At 38.1% G+C, this 20736-nt stretch overlaps 1 pseudogene; it reads right to left on the bottom strand.

Moving 5' to 3' along the window:
- Positions 1-16578: 16578 nt before the first annotated feature.
- LOC118619230 lies at positions 16579-17759 on the bottom strand (annotated as a pseudogene).
- Positions 17760-20736: the final 2977 nt, after the last annotated feature.

Here is a 20736-nt window from a genome sequence, read left to right as displayed (position 1 = left end):
AAAAGGTTGACAGGTAGAAATGCTTCCAACCTGAGAGATTAGCATGAACACAGACAGAGAGGTCAGTGTAACAGCACACAATCAAGTAACCTGAGCAGTTGGTACACCCGGTGGAGAACATGGCCTGAAGCTCTGTCCCAGTCCAATTCTGAGATCCTTCAAAGCTGGCCTGGGAAGGCTGGTGATGCTGAGATGGTGGGACACCTGAATGCTCTGCCATGTGGAAAGTGGCACTAAGTTGAGGTCTAAGCACAGGTAGGGTCTTGAGTTAAGACCCTACACAGAACACAGTTAAGAGATGCACATAACAGCCTGGCTGGTGTGGCTCAGTGGTTGAGCATGGACCCATGTTCCAAGAGGTCGCCAATTCAATTCCTGGTCAGGGCATGTGCCTAGGTTGTGAGCCAAATCCCCAGTGGGGGGAGGCAGTCGATGTTCTCTCTTATAGATGTTTCTGTCTCTCTCTCTCTCTCCCTCTCCCTTCCTTTCTCTCTAAAACCAGTAAAGAGGAAAAAAAAATTTAAAAAGAGATGCACAGAACAACCTTTGCCTTGTGTTAGCTTATGTCCACCAAGGATAAATCAAAATCATGCAGGAGCATGGCGCTGAATGCCAAATTCTAAACCCAAGAATCGTTTTATCTTGTGTTGAATGCTAGTGAAATGGCTGTCTTTGTGGAAAGCAAACTGTGAACACATATAGGTTTGTTCCAAAATGAATGAAAATATTTAATCTGGAGAGAGAATTTATAAAACTGCCAAGTGAGTGATGAAGTAGAGTGGAGGAACCTCACCTCCCACCCCTAGTCCAGGCAGAGAAGTTTTGAAGTCCTGGTTCCACACACTCTGTGTGACTCTGGGCAAAGATGTCACCTGCTGGCCCCATTGTCTCATCTGTAAATCAGGTGATGGATTCACCTGAACTTTCAGGCCTTTGCAGATAAACACAAGCCTTTGTATAATAAACACCTTGCATGCACCCAGGCTTTTCTAGCATTGTACTTTCAAGTTTGCAATATTTTTGTTAAACATCATAATCTGAAATTACATCATTTAGTAATATCATAAGAAATGTATCTTCTGCAATTCTGCTGAACTACAGTGTGATCACAGAAGCAACACTCTTGTATTGGAGCTTGTTTGTACTTTTATTAAACACTAAATTCTACATCCTTATGCTTTCAGCTATCTCTTAAAGTCATTGGTAAAATGCAGTTAAAACCCAGAAACACAAGTCTGAACTTATAAAAGAACTCATAAAAAACATCCTGAAATAATTCCAAAATGAAATACAAAATTGCCACATAATAACAGAGAAAAGCGAGGCCCAAGGCCTGCGCTTCCTAAGCATCTCTTCTCTCACCGACATAAGTATTTGTATGGGTGTGAGCATGCTCCACCGTACATTTATTGAGGATGAAGCTTTCCTCTGTGTCCTTGAGCTGCTCCCTCCTGCCTCTGCCCAGACCTTGCTCCATTATCATCCCACTCTCCCTCCTGATGTATCTTCATTTTCTGTCTGAATTGTTCCCTCCACTCACTCTATAAACATCTCCAACTCTCACTTTCTGAATGTACTGTATTTCATCAATTCTAAAACTTCCATTTTATACATTTAACATCTCTAAAACATTTCTTACAATGAAGGCCCTTTACAATTCTACTGAAAGTTTTTTCTTCTTTCGTGGAATATACACAGTGAGGTGCCTTGCAGCTGATGACAGCTGAGATCAGACATAATACAAGGCATGTCCCTCTCCCCATCCCCACCATACCACCTGCTTTGGGCTAGGCTCTTTGAGATTGTCAGAAAAATAGGATCACTTTGGATATCTTGGTTAATGAAGATTAGAATAAGCAGCCACAGACAGCTTCCGTATAAGCTTCCAGCCTGCAGAACTGGAAGGCTGTGGCTCATTGGTGAACAGCAGGAGCTCTAATGATTCAACACAGCGCTGCCGGCCCAGGAGCAACTCTGGTGCCAGCTCATGACTCAGCTGCTGCGGCTCTGCTTCTACAAAGTCAGCCTCCCATTCAAGCTCCCTAAAAGAAAAGATCAGATTGGCTCAGCCATTCATCACCTTGCCATCAGCAGGACTCTTTTGCCAGGCTGTTGACAGCTTACATAGATTAGACACCAACTCATTTCAGATCCAATCACCTGTGGCCAGAGCTAGGACAAGACCTGGTGACTTACAGGTAAAGAACAGGCTCAGAAGAGGCTGTGGCTTGGGAGATATTTATAACTTAATAGATTTATCTTCCCATCTGCCTCTAGCTGATTTTTCAGATTCTCTTTTCAATCAAGTTTTTCAAAAGAGTGATCTAAACTTGCTGCTCCCACCTCTATTTTTCAACCCAGTTCAATCAGACTTCCCTCCCAACACCTCTAGAGAACCCGCTCTAGCTGCACCCATTTTCATCATGGCCTTGTGTTTGCTCCAGTGAATGCTTTGCAGTCTCTACCTTACCAGCCATTGGGGCTGCAGCAGGGGTCCCGGTGATGTTGTTCATGCCCCTCGACCCCCTTCACTAAGCCGTACACCCATCTTCTAGGTGCTTCAAGAATTGGCTGCTTAAAGGCTCACAGCACAGCCCTTCCCCAGAGAACAACCCTCAGCTGATGGGAGCCCACAGGTGACATGTAGCTGATGAGGCTGCCTCAATGCTGTGGGGCTGGTTATGCTCCAGAGTGTCCCCTGGGGTCATGCTGATGCCGGATGCCAACTACACCCACATCTTCACTGAGCTTCTTCCCCTGTTCAATCCTTTGCCCCTCACATCTTTATACGTTTTCCTTAAGAGGACTTTCTCAATAAATCACCTGCCCAAGAAGCTCCATCTCAGACTGTTTCTAGGGAAACAACTAGGCTACCTTGTGCCTTGCAATTCTCTGCTCCCTTGATTTTTTTGTTACTACATTCTCCTCCTGTTTCCCATCCTTTAATTCTCAGTGTCTCCTGGAGTGGAGAACTCAGTTCTCTTTTCCCACTCCACAGCCGATGACACACCTTTAATAGCCAGTATTTCATAATGCTCCCTTTACTCTCCTGAAGTGGAATAGTACTGCATTCTGTAAGTCTCTTTTGCTGGAAAATATAACTATATATGTTTGTGTGTGGATGTATGTGTAAATGCAAAATAAAATTGAAATGTAAACGTGATTTTTAAATGTAAACGGTAATTTCATCAGTTCATTATTAAAATAAAAAAATACTTTTAAATATGAGAGATCAAAATGTAAATTAGGAAGAAAGAATGGCATAAGAGTGAAGAACATGGACTCTGGAACCAGACTGCCAGGTTTTCAGTTCCACAAGATTTCATTTAATAGCTGTGTGGCTTTGTGCAAGTGACTTCACCTCTCTGTGCTTCAAACTCCTATTTAACCTATTGGATGGCACTGTTATACATTTTATTTTTATTTTTTAAAAGTTATGTGTGAACACAGTGTCTGGAATATGTGAGTTTTAACTTTTCTGTTTTAGATAATAAATCATATTTTCTTTTGTTCTAGCACAGGGGTTGACCACTTTTTTTTTCTTTTGAGCAAGCCATATACTAAATAATTCAGGCTTTGTGGGCCATACACAGTCTCTGTAATATATTCTTTTTATTTTTTACAATTTATGAAAACTTAGCCTGTGGGCCTTAGTTTGCCAGCTCTGCTTTGGTTAAAGACCACAGGCAGTTTATATGTAGCATTAAGTAAAGTTTCCCATTTGCATCACTTGTGTTCTTTTTAAAACTGTAAAACATTGAAACATGAAGAAAAGTATAAATAGTGATATAATATGTGTGTACCTTTCACTCGACTATAAAAATATTAAATTTTGAATATTTACTTTTCTTCTTTTCCTGATGACACATAGCAACTATCCAGAAATTACTGTGTACACCTCCCACCTGTGGCCATTCACCAAAATCAGTTCTCTTCTCAGACCTGAGGTGAAACTACAGTTCCCAGACATTCGTGCATTTTGGTGTGGGCACGTGACTGAATTCTGGCCACAGGAACCTGGGTGCAAGCGATAATATCACCTCTATGCCCAGGTAGTGATTTGAAGATATACCTTACACATGGTCCTTCTCTCCATCTGCCACCTGAAGAGAGAGGGACCAAGGTCCACACAGTGGAAATAGCCAGGTTCCTTGAGTGGCCGTGTAAAACCAGGAACACCTATGCTAGACTGTGATGAAAGTGAGAATAAGTGCCATTTATTGCATTAAAACTATTAAATACCAGGTTTAATCTGTCAGAGCAGCTGGTGTTATACGATTTTTCATGTGACCCATGATTTTATGATTTTACTAAATGCGTGTTTGTCTATACATAATACATAGTACCAGTTTGTATTTTAAATATTTGAACAAATGGTTAAAAAATAGTACATAGCATTCCATAGTTGTGTGTGTGTGTGTGTTCAACTGTATATCTTTGAGATCTAGCCACATTGGTAAATGTTCACAGTTTATCAATGTTAATTATTTATTTGATTTAAATAAGCTACCTTAGGCCCATACAGATGTATTAAAATACTTTAATTAATATTTAAAAATGATGTGTTTGAATCTCCAAAAACATTTTAAATTATTTTCAGTTAGCATATAATTAGCACTAGTCAGCTTATGATACTCAGTGGTGAGATAATTTATATTTCACATTGAATTTTTACATATCTCCTTTTATATGCTTCTCCCAAAACACCCCTGTGAGTCAGAGGAGATTTGCATTGCCATTTCTAGTTTGGATGTGAGGAGTCGGATAGAGAGAAATGAAGAGCCTAGACTTTGGAGTGAGAAGCAGGCGCAAACCCAAACACCTGCTGGTTGTGTGGCTGTGCATTTACCTGACCACTGCGCATCCTAGGTGCTCCTTTCTGAAATGGGAATAAAACTGTACCTATGTCCTCGGATGCTCATGAGGATTAAATGAGGTTTGCATAGAAAGCACTTAGCCAATTGCTGCGCACATAGTAAGCAATCCCTAGATATTAACTGCTATAATCCTTGTGACTATATTATATGCAGTTAATATAAAACTACAAACCTGAGCGCACAGGCTCACTGAGGTAAACCATGATCATTAACCTGAGTGGCTGTTTGCTGAGTCTTTCCACCACATCTTTCCATTGTTTTCTTGTTTCATGTCCAGCATGACCTATTTACAATCACTAAAAATTGTTGATTTTGGTTTTTCAATTGTAAAGCAAACATTTTAAATCCCAAACATTCAGTCAATTTGTTCCCCATTCGTGCATTTTATCATTAGTGTCATCGGGTCCAGCACTCTGGGCTTCGCGGGTGCCCTGCATCAACCACACCTTTATTCTGCCTTCGCAGAATCCTTGTTTCCTTAAACCCAGGCTTTTCCTACAGATGCCTCGCGCGCAGTCGCGTTTCTGTTCCAGGGGTATGCATCTTCTCACTTCTTTTCTTTTCCTCCAGATTAATTCTCTGATGTTCCTCCTATGACATTTTCATCCCTCTTTCAACTTTTAGATTTTAGCTTCTGAATCTAGGTTGTTGTCACTGAATTGTAAACAGCTGTTATTGTTTAGTTTGGTATCAGTGGTTTCTTCAAAACCGAACCTGTACTTCAAAATTCGGTTTGTATATAGCAAGGGCTAAGAACACACAATCTTTTCATTGTTGTTGTTAATCCTCAACTGAGGGTATGTTTTCCATTGATTTTTAGAAAGAGTGAAAGGAAGGGAGGGGGAGGAGGGGGAGAGAGAGAGACATTGATGTGAGGGAGACTTATCGATCGGTTGCCTCCCACATGCACCCCGACTGAGGCTGAGGATCAAACCTACAACCCAGGTACCTGCCTTTGACTAGGAATCAAACCCGTGACCTTTTGGTGTGCAGGTTGACACTCTAAGCACTGAACCACACTGGCCAGGGCAACACACACTCTTATCATTAAAAGCAAAACAGAATACCTCTTTTCCATGGTCATCCCACTAATACTTTTTCCTGTAACCAGGTCTTTTCACTCCAAGCCATGGCATTTCTTCCAGCCTCCACTGGAAACATACGAGATCAAAGGAAAAATTAAAACCACTACACAAAGAACCAATAACCTTAGGGGAAGGGCTTCAGAGAGAGAAATATCTAGCTTGTTTCCTAATTTCTGATCATTAAATTGCTTATTGTCCTGAATTCTCATCAGTCACATTTATAAATAGGTGAGCCTCTATGGGAAAGTAACAGAAGTGAGCAAGGATGGAAGGGAAGGCGTCTCTGGCTAACCCGAGAGCTGAGGAGGCCAGAGCCCAAGGGGTGGGTACTCTGGTCAGTATGTGCCAGGTGAGCAAGCCCCTCTTCCTTGCCCATTCCAGGGCTGTTTCTGCATGTAGAAAGTCTCTTCCCCAGAGGGCATTCTGCTCTGTTATTTAAAGACTGAACAGCACTGGCAAAGAGCCTAATTGGTCTTACTATATGCTGAGCAAAATTTCACCCAGTTAATGCATTAAACCTCTAATTCTTTCATTTGTATTGCAGGAGCAGAGATAGCACCATCTACTTCCCATGGCATTACAGGAGAGGTATTTAGGCCTTTTCAGTGGCTCTGACTCTGTGCCTCCTACACTAACCCTAATTCAAGATCCAAGAGATAGTATCAGGTTTAAGAGCATTAAGTTCCATGAAAATAGGGCACTGCATTTAGACATTCTCCCTGGAGACTCTGGGAGGGGCGATGTGAAATGGCCTGCTTAAAGATAGAAGTTAATTGGCAGACTTAAGATAGTTGACCAGAACTGTAGATTAATTAGCCACTGTGATGGAGAAAGAGAACATTTTGCAGAGCTGTGTATTTTTAGATATTAGGTCAAATGGAAAATAAGTAAAAAAAGTAGTAAGATTTTAAAAGATATTTCTTCTCTGCCTGTAAACTGAGGTGGATGCTCTAGTCAGTAAAGAGGTAAAAAGATAAGGCTTCTTCCTTCTCACATCCAAGGAGTTCAGTTTCCAGTCCTTTCCTGGGCAGGAAAGAGAAGAATCTTGAATGAAATTCACATTTCTTACATAGCCTTATATTTCAAATCGTGATGATACTTAGACATCTTAGATTTCCCATATTATATAGGTAGGTGGTTTTGTTTTCTTAAAATTACCTTATGATAATCTTATAAAACTACATAAAACAAGAATAGAGTCTATTTTGTTCATTAGATGTCAAGGGAAATAATACTTCAGACATTTTTACTATAAGATTCCTGACACAATTTTCTTAAACTCAACTTATGAGGAAATTATTTATGTACAAAACTGAATCTATTTAAAATGTGCAATTCTATGAGTTTTGACAGTTATATACACCCGAGAAACCACCACCACAACTAAGACACAGAACATTTCCATCACCCTCAAAAGATTCCTCCTGCTTATAACCCATCCCTCGCTCCATCTGCAGCCACAGGTGACTACTCACTAGCTTGTTTTCCCCACAATTTTTTTTAAAGCCAACAAGTTGTTTGTTTTCACTTCTGGTGATGAGTAAAAGATGGCCACTGAAGTAAAGAAATTTTGAGGTTATTTTGAAAGACCTTCCAGTACCTTTGTCACTTACAAGTACTAATTCACAAAACTTATACTTTATCTTTTTCATTTTTCTAATGCCAGGTAAAGACAGATAAGGCTGAAGTTAAGTGGATAGCTCTGAGCATTTGAGAAAAGAGGTGCAATAGGGAGACCAGACACATCCTATCTCTCCTCTCTGGTACATTGAACAATGCACATTTGATAGCTAGATGTGTTAGCGTAAGTGTGTACACGGGGCGGGCAGGGGAGAACATTGGGCTGAGTCAAGTGGTTTCTACCTGGGTGGTTTCAGATAAGTGATTCTGCTTTCCCGATCTCTCTTACTTCTCTGGTAAAGTGAGAAAGCAGTACTAACTGATCTCTAGAGGCTCTCCCAGGTCTACAAATCCATGTTGAACCATAAACAAGTGACTGTGGGTTGTTAGAAGCCAAGTTAGGCACCTGGAATGAAAACAGAGCCAAAGTATGTAAAAGAAATATTGTATACCACTCCATCTCTCTTGCAGAAATGACCCTTTAACCTCAATTGTCTGGCACAAGTATAAGTTCAATTGTCTTTCTTGACTCTTTTAACCTTTATTTTAATGATTCTATCATATGATCTTATTTTGAGAATAAAGAGGAAAATACATAAAAAGTAAACAACACTAAGTCTCTGTACTTAGAAAAATATTGTTTTCTTTGAGGAAGTATTATGTTAACTTTTTTTTTTAAGACTGCAATATTTTAACTCAGCTGCTGGGTCACCTTTATTTAAGAAGGCTTTGAAACTAATTAATACAAAAATTATAATTTTCTAACACTTATTTTAGCAACTAGGAAGAAAAGCAAAAAAAATATTTGAGCCCTTTCTGAATAACTTATTTCAAACAGATTACCCATACAGGCAATTACAGTGCCATTTCAAGTTGAGATATATTTAAAGTTATAACTAAGGTTATAACATCATTCTTTTAGTAAGAAACATGTTCAGAGGAGGCGCAAGTCAAACTTCAAAAGCACGTTTCTGGTTTTTCAGAGATAATTCTACATGTTTTTCTAACTCTTACACAGTTTCTAATTTTGAAGATTTGAATCTTGCAAATATTCAACTTATTTATTTGGGGGTTGCTGAACTGGTCTGTGGATTAGATAATTTCACCCCTCTTTAAGATTACCCTCTGGTACAACTTATTTTTGTAATATATGTAATGACTAAAACTTGAATTTTTTTCATTATAATGATATTTGTGGATTTTAGCATTTTGTAATAGAACCAAAAGAAGTCACATGAGTTTTTCAGACCCTCTGTCTAAATCAAATCTAAATGACATTTAAAAAAATTTTATCCATTCAGCAAACTAAAACAAAGAGAAAATATATTTTAACTGCAAACAAATTTGAATATTTTATTTTTTAAGAGTTTTTTTAAAATTATTGATTTTAGAGAGAGGGGAAGAGAGGGAGAGAGAAAGAAACATGGATGTGAAAAAGAAACATGAACCAATTGCCTCCTGAACGTGCCGCAACTGGAGATTGAACCCACAATCTAGGTATGTGCCCAGAATAGGAATTGAACCTCCAAACTTTCCATACATGGGACAATGCTCCAAACAACTGAGCCACACTGGCAGGGCCAAAGTTAAATATTTTCTAACATAATTTTAGAACATGGAAATAATTTCTGAATCTAAAACAAACTGATAATTTTTTTCCAAGCAATGGCAAAACTTTTCTTTTTTTAAATTGATTTTTAGAGAGAGAGGTAGGGAGGAGAGAGAGACAGAAATATCAATGAGACAGAACATTGATTGGTCGCCTCCTATATGCCCCCTATTGGGGATTGGGCCCACAACCTGGGCATGTGTCCTAACTAGGAATCGAACCAGCAACCTTGGTGCATGGGGTCAACACTCAACCACTGAGCCACACCAGCTGGACCAAAACTTTACTTTTAAGCAGTTAGTTACATTTTTTAACTTTTAATATTAAATAATAGGCTAAATATAAACAGTATTAAAAGATGAAATTTATATAAAATATATACATACACATTTAGTGGTGTTTTCAGCTAAAATACTGAAACAGTTTAAAAACAAAAACTATAGTGAAGACTTCATGCCAAAATAGCTTAAATTGATAATTTCTTCAATGAAGAGATTCATGTCTAGTAACATAATAAACTAACACGCTAGTATAATTTGTTTTCTAATTAAATTAACTCTGAGGCTGTAATTTCATTATTTTAAAATAAAAAATATTTAGTCTATACCGAGCAAGCTTTTATGTGAAGTTTATTTTGTTTTTGTTTTTTAAATAAATAGATTGCTGGAAGTTAGTAGGCACTCAATACTTTGCTGCCTTAAGAGAAGTTTAGGTCAGATGTTAAGCTTTATCACTTTGACACTGTCCTTAACTCACGTAGGAATGTAAAAAAGACCTTAACAATTTTGAAAACATAAATACTTAGTCACACAAAATTTTTTTTTATCATAGTGTTAGTTTAATAGTGAGAAATTATGAACATTCAACAGAAGGAGGATATGTAATTTCTGATAAACCAAGTGCTTGAAAATTGCCTAGTTATATAGTAGGAATACAATAAATGGTTGTTAAATGAATGAATACATCCACAGGATGGAATATTATGCAATCATGTAAAATTATATTTATATCATTCTTAATAATGTGAAGTTATTAAACATTGGGGGGAAATGATGTTAAAAAGTTTATCTGGAATATGGTATAACTACCTGTTTGTTTGTTTGTTTATTTCAGTATACCAGATAATCTCCTTAATTACTTTTTAAAAAATTTTTTATTAATTTATTTTTGTTACAGATGTTTCTCCTTTTTTCCCCCAGATACCCTCCTTCCCATTCCCCCACACCCCATACCTGGCTTTGTTGTTCGTGTCCATCGGTTATTCATACATGCATATAAGTTCTGTGGTTTATCTCTTCCCTCCTCCTACTACCTCTCTTCTGAGGGTTGTCAGTCTGTACCCTACTTTCACAACTCTGGGTTCACCCAATTCCTCAGACTGTTATGTTCATTATATTCCACATATAAGCGAGATCATGTGATATTTGTCTTTCTCTGCTTGGCTTGTTACGCTTACGACAATACTCTCCAGATCCCTCCATGTCGTCTCAAAGGATAAGAGATCTTTCTTTCTTACAGCTGCATAGTACTCCATTGTGTATATGTACCACAACTGTTTTATCCATTCGTCTACTGATGGACACTTGGGCTGTTTCAGATCTTAGTTATTGTAAATAGTGCTGCTATGAACATGGGGGTACATGTATTCTTTGTGATTGGTGTTTCAGGCTTCTTAGGGTGTATTCCTAGCAGTGGGATCAGTGGGTCAAATCGCAGTTCAATTTTTAATTTTTCAAGGTAACACCATAGTGTTTTCCATAGTGGCTGCACCAGTCTGCATTCCCACCAGCAGTGTACTAGAGTCCCCTTTTCTCCACACCCTCGCCAACACTTGTTGTTTGATGATTGGTTGATGGCAGCCATTGTGACAGGTGTGAGGTGATACCTCATTGTTGTTTTAATTTGCATCTCTCTGATGATTAGTGATGTTGAGCATTTCTTCATATGTCTCTTGGCCATTTGTATGTCCTGTTTGGAGAGGTGTCTATTCAGCTCCTCTGCCCATTTTTTAATTGGGTTCTTTGTCTTCCTTTTGTGGAGTTGTATGAATACTCTATATATATTGGAAATTAATCCCTTATCTGATGTATCATTGGCAATTTTGCTCTCCCATACAGTGGGTAGGCTTTCCATTTTGATAACTGTATCTTTTGCTATGTAGAAGCTTTTGAGTTTGATGTAGTCCCATGTGTTCAATTTTTCCTTTGTTTCTGTTGCCTTAGGTGATGTATCAATGAAAATTCTGTAGCCTATGATGTCGGAAATTTTGTTGCCTACATTTTCTTCTAGGATTTTTATGGATTCATGGGTCACATTTAAGTCTATTATCCATTTTGAGTTTATTCTTGTGTATGGCGTAAGTTGATGGTCTAGTTTCAATTTTTGCATGGAGCTGTCCAATTTTCCAAACACCATTTATTAAAGAGGCTGTCTTTACTCCATCATATGCTCTTGCCTCCTTTGTCAAATATTAATTGAGCATAATGTCTTGTGTCAATATCTGGGTTCTCTGTTCTGTTCCATTGGTCTATATGCCTGTTCTTGTGCCAGTACCAAGCTTTTTTTATTACAGTAGATTTGTAGTATAACCTGATATTCGGCATTGTGATCCCACCTACTTTGTCCTTCTTTTTCAAGATTGCTGTGGCTATTTGGGGTCTTTTTTGGTCCCATATGAACCACTGAAGTATTTGTTCTAGTTCTGTGAAATATGTCATTGGTATTTTGATGAGGATTGCATTGAATCTATAGATTGCTTTGGGTAATATGGACATTTTAATGATGTTAATTCTTCCAATCCATGAACAAGGTATGTGCTTCCACTTTTTTACATCTTCCTCTATTTCTTTTTTCAATGTCTTGTAGTTTTCTGCAAATAGGTCCTATACATCTTCGGTTAAGTTTATTTCTAGGTATCTGAATTTTTTTGCCACGATGGTAAATGGGATTTTTTTTTTTTAGTTTCTCTTTCTGTGGTTTCATTATTGGTATATAAGAATGCTGCCTATTTCTTGACATTAATTTTGTATCCTGCTACTTTGCCAAATTCATGTATTAAGTCTAGTCAATTTTTTGATGGAGTCTTTAGGGTTTTCTATGTATAATATCATGTCATCTTCAAATAATGACAGTTTCTCTTCCTCCTTTCCAATTTGGATACTTTTAATGTTTTATTCATGTCTGATTGCTGTGGCTAAGACTTCCAGTTCTATGTTAAATAAGAGTGGCAAATGTGGGCATCCCTGTCTTGTTCCCATTCTTAAGGAAAATGCTTTTAGTTTTTGCCCATTGAGTATGATGTTGGCTGTAGGTCTTTCATATATGGCCTTTATTATGTCGAGATAAGATCCCTCTATTTTCACATTGTTGAGCATTTTTATCAGAAATGGGTGCTGGATTTTGTCGAATACTTTTTCAGCATCTATTAATACGATCATGTGTTTTTTCTTTTTCATTTTGTTTATGTGGTGTATCACATTTATTGATTTGCGAATATTGTACCAGCCTTGCATCCCTGGGATGAATTCCACTTGGTCATGCAGAATAATTCTTTTTGATGTATTGCTGGAACCGATTTGCTAGTATTTTCTTCAGGATTTTGATGTCTATGTTCATCAGGGATATTGGCCTGTAGTTTTCTTTTTTTGTAGTGCTTTTTCTGGTTTTGGAATTAGAATTATGCTGGCCTCATAAAACGAGTTTGGAAGTGCTCCTTTTTCTTGAATTTTTTTGAAATAGGTTGAAGAGAATGGGTGTTAGTTGTTCTTTGAATATTTGGTAAAACTCCCCTGTGAAGCCATCTGGGCCAGAGTTTTATTTGCTGGAAGAGTCTTGATTACTCCTTCAATTTCCTTAGTTGTTATTGGTATGTTCAAGTTTTCTATCTCTTCCCGGTCCAATTTTGGAGACTATGTGTTTCTAGAAATTTGTCCATTTAACTTCGATTGTCAAATTGATTGCTATATAATTGTTTATAGTAGTTGTTAACAATCCAGTGTATTTTTGTGGTGTCAGTTGTTACTTCCCCTCTTTCATTTCTGATTTGTATATTTGGGTTCTCTCTCTTTGTTTCTTGGTAGGTCTAGCTAAGGGTTCATCAATCTTCTTTATCTTTTCAAAAAATCATCTCTTTGTTTCATTGATACTTTGAATTATTTTTTCAGTCTGTATGTCATTTATTTCTGCTCTGATCTTTACAATTTCTTTCCTTCTACTCACTCTGGGGTTTTCTTTTTGTTTGTTTCTAATTCTTTAAGTTGTGAGGTTAGATAGTCTACTAGAAATTTTTCTTTTTTCTTGAGGTAGGCCTGTAGTGCTATGAACTTCCCTCTCAGAACTGCTTTTGCTGCATCCCATAGATTTTGTGTTGTTGTGTGTTCATTTTTATTGGTTTCCAAGAAGTTTTTAATTTCTTCCTTGATCTCCTCAGTAACCCATTCATTGTGTAATAACATGCTATTTAGCCTTGATGTGTTCAAATGTCTTACATGTTCTTGTTGCAATTGATTTCTAGTTTATGCCATTGTGATCTGAGAAGATGCTTAATATGATTTCAATCTTCTTGAACTTGTAGAGACATAGTTTGTGTCCTAATACGTGGTCTGTCTTTGAGAATGTCCCATGTGCATTTGAGAAGAATGTAAATTCTGCAGTTTGGGGGTATAATTCTCTGTAGATATCTTTTAAATCCATTTGGTCTAGTGCTTCATTTAGAGTCTCTGTTTCTTTGCTAATTTTTTTGTCTAGAGGATCTAGCCAGTGATGTTAGCAGGGTGTTAAAGTCTCCTGCTATGATTGTATTGCTATCAATTTCTCCTTTGAAGTCCTCCAGAAGTTTTTTAGTATATTTTGTTGCTCCTATATTAGGTGCATATATCTTTATCAAGGTTATATATTCCTGTTGGATAAATCCTTTCAATATGGTCTGCGAAGTTCTTTATTTGACCTTCTATTTTGAATGATAGCCTTGTTGGGTCTTGAATTCAGATCCTTTTTTTTATGACCTTGATTACCTCATGCCATTCCCTTCTGGCTTGTAGTGTTTCTGTTCAGAAGTTAGCTGAGAGCCTTATGGCGGTTTCTTTGTAGGTAACCTGTTGCTTATCTCTTTCTGTCTTTAGGATTCTCTCTTTGTCTTCAAATTTTGGCATTTTAATTACTATGTGTCTTGGTGTGGGCCTGTTTGAGTTCTTCTTACTTGGGGCTCTCTGTGCTTCTTGAACTTGAATGCCTTCTTCCTTCACCAAATTAGGGACATTTTCTGTCACTATTTCTTTGAATATATTCTCTAACCCTCGCTCATTTTCTTCCTCTTTGGCGACTCCTATGATGTGAATATTGTTACGTTTCCTGTTGTCCCACAGTTCTCTTACGCTGTCTTCCTGTTTTTTAATTGTTTTTTTCTTTGGTTTTCTGATTGATGATTTTTCAACCATGTGTTCTAATACACTGATTCAGTCCTCAGCTTCCTTTACTCTGCTGTTTAGTCCTTCTAGTGTTCTTTATTTATACTATATCATTCTTGATTTGTTCTTGGTGGTTTTTAATTTTCAATCGGTTGATTTTCACTGTTTCTGTGTCTATACTCATGGTGCTCATGTTGCTACACATGCTGTTGAGTTTCCTCAAGATCATGGCTCTGAATTATAGCTCTGTTAACTTGCTTAACTGCGTTTCATTTATTTCATCTTTGGTAGAGGTCTCTTGTTCTTTCATTTGGGATTTCTTTCTTTGTTTCATCATTTTGGCTATCTCAGTAAATTTTGGAGCCTGCCAAATATTCCCTATGTTTGTTGGTGTCTGCTGTTTGTGGCTCCCTCTAATGGGTTTGGATTAGCGAGAGAGGTCCCACATTAAACACCACTGTGATGTCTTACTTTCCTGGGTAGAGTTGCAAGCCCAGGAATGGTTCAGTTATCCTCTACCTTTTTGCCTGAAGGCTATCAGTAGCGGCTACCTGAAGAGCCTTGGCATCTCAGTTGAATGAAAAACTCCCTCATGTGTTCAGTTTAAGGGGATTTCCTAAGGGTGGGGCAGATGCTGATTGTTAATGGGCCTAAATTTGCATTTCAATGGCCCACCTGGGTGGGGTTGAATCTCTGGGGAGGGGCTGCTGCCTCTGCCCAGAGCCCTGGGAGGGAGTAAAATGACCACCATCCTGCGTGGCCGCAACTCAGAAAAAGCTCTGAACTCCCTCCAAATCCCAAATGTCCCCACACAGTTCCAGTCCAGTCCGCCCTCCCTCTGCCAGAGCCCAAGGTGAGTGGCTGTGGCTATGTTAGTGCTCTGTTCCGGCTCTGTACTGTGGAGCTGCTTGGGAGTTTAACTCCAAGGGCATTGCTCACAGCTAAGACTGCTGCTGTCCATTGGCTCCCAGGCCCCCTCTCACGCCTCCGCAATCCTACCAGGATTGATTCAGTGTCCATGGGTCCTCGCAAGCTGCTTTTTGTTGCTTTTCCCCAACAATTTGTCTTTATTTTAGTTGTAATTCGAATTTGGTCCTGGGAGACGGTGTGTGTAGCTTCCATTTACTCCACCACCATTTTGGAATTTGGTCACACTAAATTAAATAAAAAAATCTTAGGGATACAAAGTGACTTTCATATAAATATTTTGAAAGGATACTTAAGATTTTCCACTCAAATTGTGCAAAAAAATTAGTATAAAGCAACTTGTGTGTCGAAGCCCCTTGAGCCATAGCATTTACCTTGTTTATGATTCCTTTGGTATGTCCTCTGTTTGGAGCACAGTTTGAACACCATGTTCTTCTAAGCCCTTCTGGTTAAAAATGTTATGGCAAGGCAAATAAACTAGTTAAATACAGATTAAAGATCACCATTTGTAAATACTCAAGTTTTATAATAGTTTGCTAGAGCACCGATAGATAAATTAGTCACTTTATTACAAAATTAAACCTTTGTGTACAAGTTTAAATTTTTTTTCAAGAACCAAATTGCACTGATCAAGAAGAGTATATGAATTCTGAGAATCTAATAACTAGATCCAAAGTATTATATCACTTAATGTATCCTTTAAAGTAGCACTTATCTAGTCTAAAATTTTAATGATAAAATTCCTTGTTTTAAAGATAAACATAGTAACACCAGATAAAAAATTTTTATAGTATAAATCATGGCTGGCTTCTATCCAGTCACCTTACCAATGAATTCATCTTTGTAAGCAAGTCCTGCTATTTCTTTAAACAGCTAACATAGGAATGAAATAAATGTCTACCTTATTACCAATTTTACGTGTTTGTTTTGTTTTTGTTTTTAATCCAAGAATTGAAGTGAAATTTCTGAATTGGCTAGGACAGTCATAGCACTGTAAAACTTTAGTAGTTCATTTTTATGAAATTCTACCCAATACTCGGTGAATATTTGTCTGCTTAATTAACATCCTTAGTGTTTCCTGGTGGTTTTTTAGCACTCTTCAGTGGTGTCATAATGCCTTCATGTGCATGCACACTGGTGACAACTGTCCCCCTCCCTGAAGATGTTTATGTAATTTACTTTATCCAGCACAGCCAGATAATTTGTCTGTGTCTGGATATTGTGTCTGTCTTCCATAGAAATCTTAAAAAATTTTCAGCTTCACTGGACTAGTACTTTTTACTATACTGACAAAAGGTGCCATTCAATCTACACACAGAAGTGCTGCCTCATTCCAAACCTGAGGCTGTCTTAACAACTTCAACAAGGTAAAATGGCATGAGGCGGCGGCAGCCAATATTCTGCGCTGGAACGCTAATGAATCAGTGGCTAGGATGCACTGATCTAAAAGCTGAGCTATCTGAGTGACATTTTCCTAAGAATACAGAGGTAGAAAAACTTTAGGAGCATCTTTAACAGCATCAACTTGGGGGAAGATATTTAGCCAGGAGGTGGTTGTTACAGGACAAAGTCCCCATTCTAAAGCTTTTAATGTGAAGAGTTCCATCCTTAGCATATCATCTTCACTGCAAGCACTATCCATGACATAAGCAAACTCGTTTAGCTTAGCATAGATTTCCTCAAGTTTGGAAGCAATTAATAATTAGGTAATTCCAATGGGTTGAAGCATATTTTTATTTATGTCCTTTTATGTCAATATAAATCCAACAAAAAAGTCTTGCACAAGGTAATGTTTCCCTACGAAGTGTGCATACTTCTCATACCACCCCATGTCAGAATGCAGAACTTCAAAATGTTTGCTATGGATGTATCAGGTCTCTTCCTTTAACATGTTGAGCCAAGCATCCTTTGAACATCCCCAACTTAAATCAGGCAAAGGTGAAGAATTAATACAAATATTTTTAAATCCATAATTTGTAAATCTGGAGAAGTCACATGTCCTGTTTTTTCTTTGTAGAGTGCTTCAGTGATAATGCAAGTGATCCCCCCAGATAACGCAGGTGGCCAGCAATTTCTAATCTCATCCTGATGCTTCTTGGCAACCTTCTCTTCTTTTCTTTTTTTGACATCCTGGGCTGTTTTTCTCTTCTTGCCTGAATTATCTCAGCTTCTTGGGGGAAATCAGTCTAGCTGGGCTGGGCTGCCTCTTAGCTTGTAAACGGCTGCATCTTGACATTCTCTTCAGGTGTATAAAACCTCACCAGACCTGCTACCGCTCAGCTCTCCTGATAAGTTTTTGATTTGCATATGAACTCTACAAAGTTATGTTTTTATTTATTTACTATCTCATTTCAAAGTTATCATGAATATATCCTCCTCAAAAGCTAGCCATGTAGATTTTGTTTAAAAGGTTCACATTAGTATAGATTGTGCTCATGTATCAAAGTTGTATATCATTTCAGCAACTTACACAGATGTGTATATATGTGTATGTATATATAATGTGTATGTATATATAGATACAGATATAATGTAATATAATATATACAATAATGTAATATTGCCATACTTTACAGGGGGTTTAAAAACTATCTTTTAGCCCTGGCCGGTTTGGCTCAGCAGTTAGAGCGTCGGCCTGCGGTCCTGAGAGACCCAGGTTTGGTTCCCGCTAAGGGCGCGTACCTCGGTTGCAGTTTGTCCCCGGCCCTGGTCGGTTGTGCAGGTGGCAGCCACTGGATGTGTTCCTTTCACATCGATGTTTCTCTCTCTCTCTCTGTTCCTCTCTCCCCCTCCCACTCTACCTGAACAAAAAATGGAAAAATGTCCTCGGGTGAGGAAAAAAACAACAACAACAAAACTATCTTTTATACTAGATATAGATACATCTACATCTAATTATCTATCATCTATCTATCTATCTATCTATCTATCTATCTATCTATCTATCTATCTCTTTGTTTAACAGTTCTATACCTAATGGGTAGGCAGAAATATTTCTCCAGGGCTGTGGAGTATGTTCTAAATCTTTAGTTAAGCCCTTACTTGTCCATCAATTCATTTTAGATTAGCTCAATTTCTTTCAAATCCTGAGCTTATAAGACTCTGCTAATTTGCATAGTTGTGCATGCAATCTTAAATGTGAAAAAGATTAATGGTAGTGAATTGAAATGTACTGGAAGAGAGGTCAGCAACTTTGGTTGGTCTATTACCCAGGGGATGAAGGATGGCAATGTCTCAGGTGTCGGGTCTCTTTAACCTCTTACCTCTGTGATTGTTGGAAAGACAATGGGCTGAGCCTGCACTGGCCAGCATGCTCCAAGTAAGACAAACAGAAGAACCAACAATGCCTTTATTCACAGCTTCCACACACTAAGTAGGGGGTAAGGACACGCTAAAGGTCAGCAGGGGCTATGGCTATCTAGACAGATGAGCTTAAGTGTCACACTGAAGCCAAAAAACTTGTACCTGCTACAACTACAGTAATCAGAGCAGATCACCATGCTGGCAGGGCCTCCCTGCTCCCTGTGCTGAGAGAGATAGCTAGGGAGCTCCATGCACAATCTCAGTTCCTTGGCCACATGTGAGGCCATATTCTAAGCAATATTCAAAATACCAAGGAAGAGAAGAGTTTCATTAGAAAACCAGGAAAATTCTCCTGAGGTGGCCACATCCTCTGAGCAATATGCAGATAAACAGGATTTGGGCTTCCTGGCGTGTATGTTCCATTTGTGATGAAAACAATCTGTTAGACTTTTCACAGCACTAATTATTAAGTGTTTGCTATAAACTGTGACCTGGTACTAAGGTAAAATTATTCATTAACTTAGAAAATTTATCTTAAACAACCAGTGACTGGTTGTTCAATTTTTATTTCCTTTCAAATTTCAGACATATTTTATTATCTAAATCTTTAATAAATTTTATTTCATTTGTGTTTAAAAAGTAGCTTTCTTTTGTTCAAGTACCTTTTTAATTAATTATTCAATTAATTAATTATTAAATGTGACTCAAACAATAAAAAAATAAAATAAAATGTGATCTGCATGAGTTTTGGGGATATGTGTTGTGTGTGTGTGTGTGTGTGTGTGTGTGTGTGTAACTTTAATAATTTTTGTAACTTTAGTCTCTTTGGTCCATTGCTATTTCCCAAGTGCCAAAAACAGCACCTGGCCCATAATTGACACTCAGTAAATACTTGTTGATTGAGTGATTGTTTCAAGCCCTGTTCATAGATTCTAATACTTTATATATATTATTTAAGTTTCAACCATTCGAATAACATACTGAGCACACCCCAGTGTACAGACAAGAACAGTAGTCATAGAGAAGTTAAGTAATTTGCCCTAGATCACACACCCAGAGGTGAAAGACCCAGAATTCAAACCCTGGTGATCTGTTTGCAGAGTATGTATGCTTAATCATATGCACACTAACTCTCATCTCAGAAAGTCAGACTTCATACTTATGTTATAGGAAAACATAACCAACCTTACTCTGTTCCACATGGTTCATGACCAGACTGGTTTTCCTGCTTCTAGAATGTTTACTACAAATTCTCTAACACTTTGGAAATATTACCTTTCAGAATGGCAGTTCTTCTCTGTCTGCTCCTTTAACTGTCTTGGTCTGAGTCTCAGCAAAGTTTGAATTGATCAATTAGAAGATGTTAGCCTGTAAAAGGTGACTAACAATAGACTTCAGACGATGGCCATATTTTTCATGCTGTGGGGAGCCCTTACTTCTACCTGGATTACTAACTCATACTAATGGAAGATGGCTTGCTTTTCTTTCCAAGTCTGTGAGTGAGTTTGTCTGAGAAGATAGATGATGTATTGAAACCTCTGGAGAAACAAGTTTCTTCTGTTTATAGTTATAAAGGAACTGTGTGGCTTGAGCCATGCTCTGTTACAACTAATGAGCCAAACCCTGCCCTGAAGTGCTCATTCAGAGGAAGGGAGAATAGCTCAGCCTCCGCGACTGCTCCCTCCTGAGCCAATGGCGGCTCGCGATAGCTTCTGTAACAGAGGCACTTGAATTAGGAGCTGGGCTGAGACCATACAGGCAGCAGAGTGGCGATAAAACAATGTGATTACTCTCAGCTATGATAGGATTGGACCATGTGAGTCGCAGGTGATAAATTCTATAACCCATTTGTGCTTCTCGATTTTATCCATTTTCTGTATGAGGGTAGGGTTAGCTTTCTTATTTTTTCC

Source organism: Molossus molossus, unplaced genomic scaffold (genome assembly GCF_014108415.1).
Source record: "Molossus molossus isolate mMolMol1 unplaced genomic scaffold, mMolMol1.p scaffold_m16_p_6, whole genome shotgun sequence".
Taxonomy (NCBI): Eukaryota; Metazoa; Chordata; class Mammalia; order Chiroptera; family Molossidae; genus Molossus; species Molossus molossus.
Note: the sequence above shows the minus strand (reverse complement) of the source record. Positions and strands in the feature narration are given on the sequence as shown.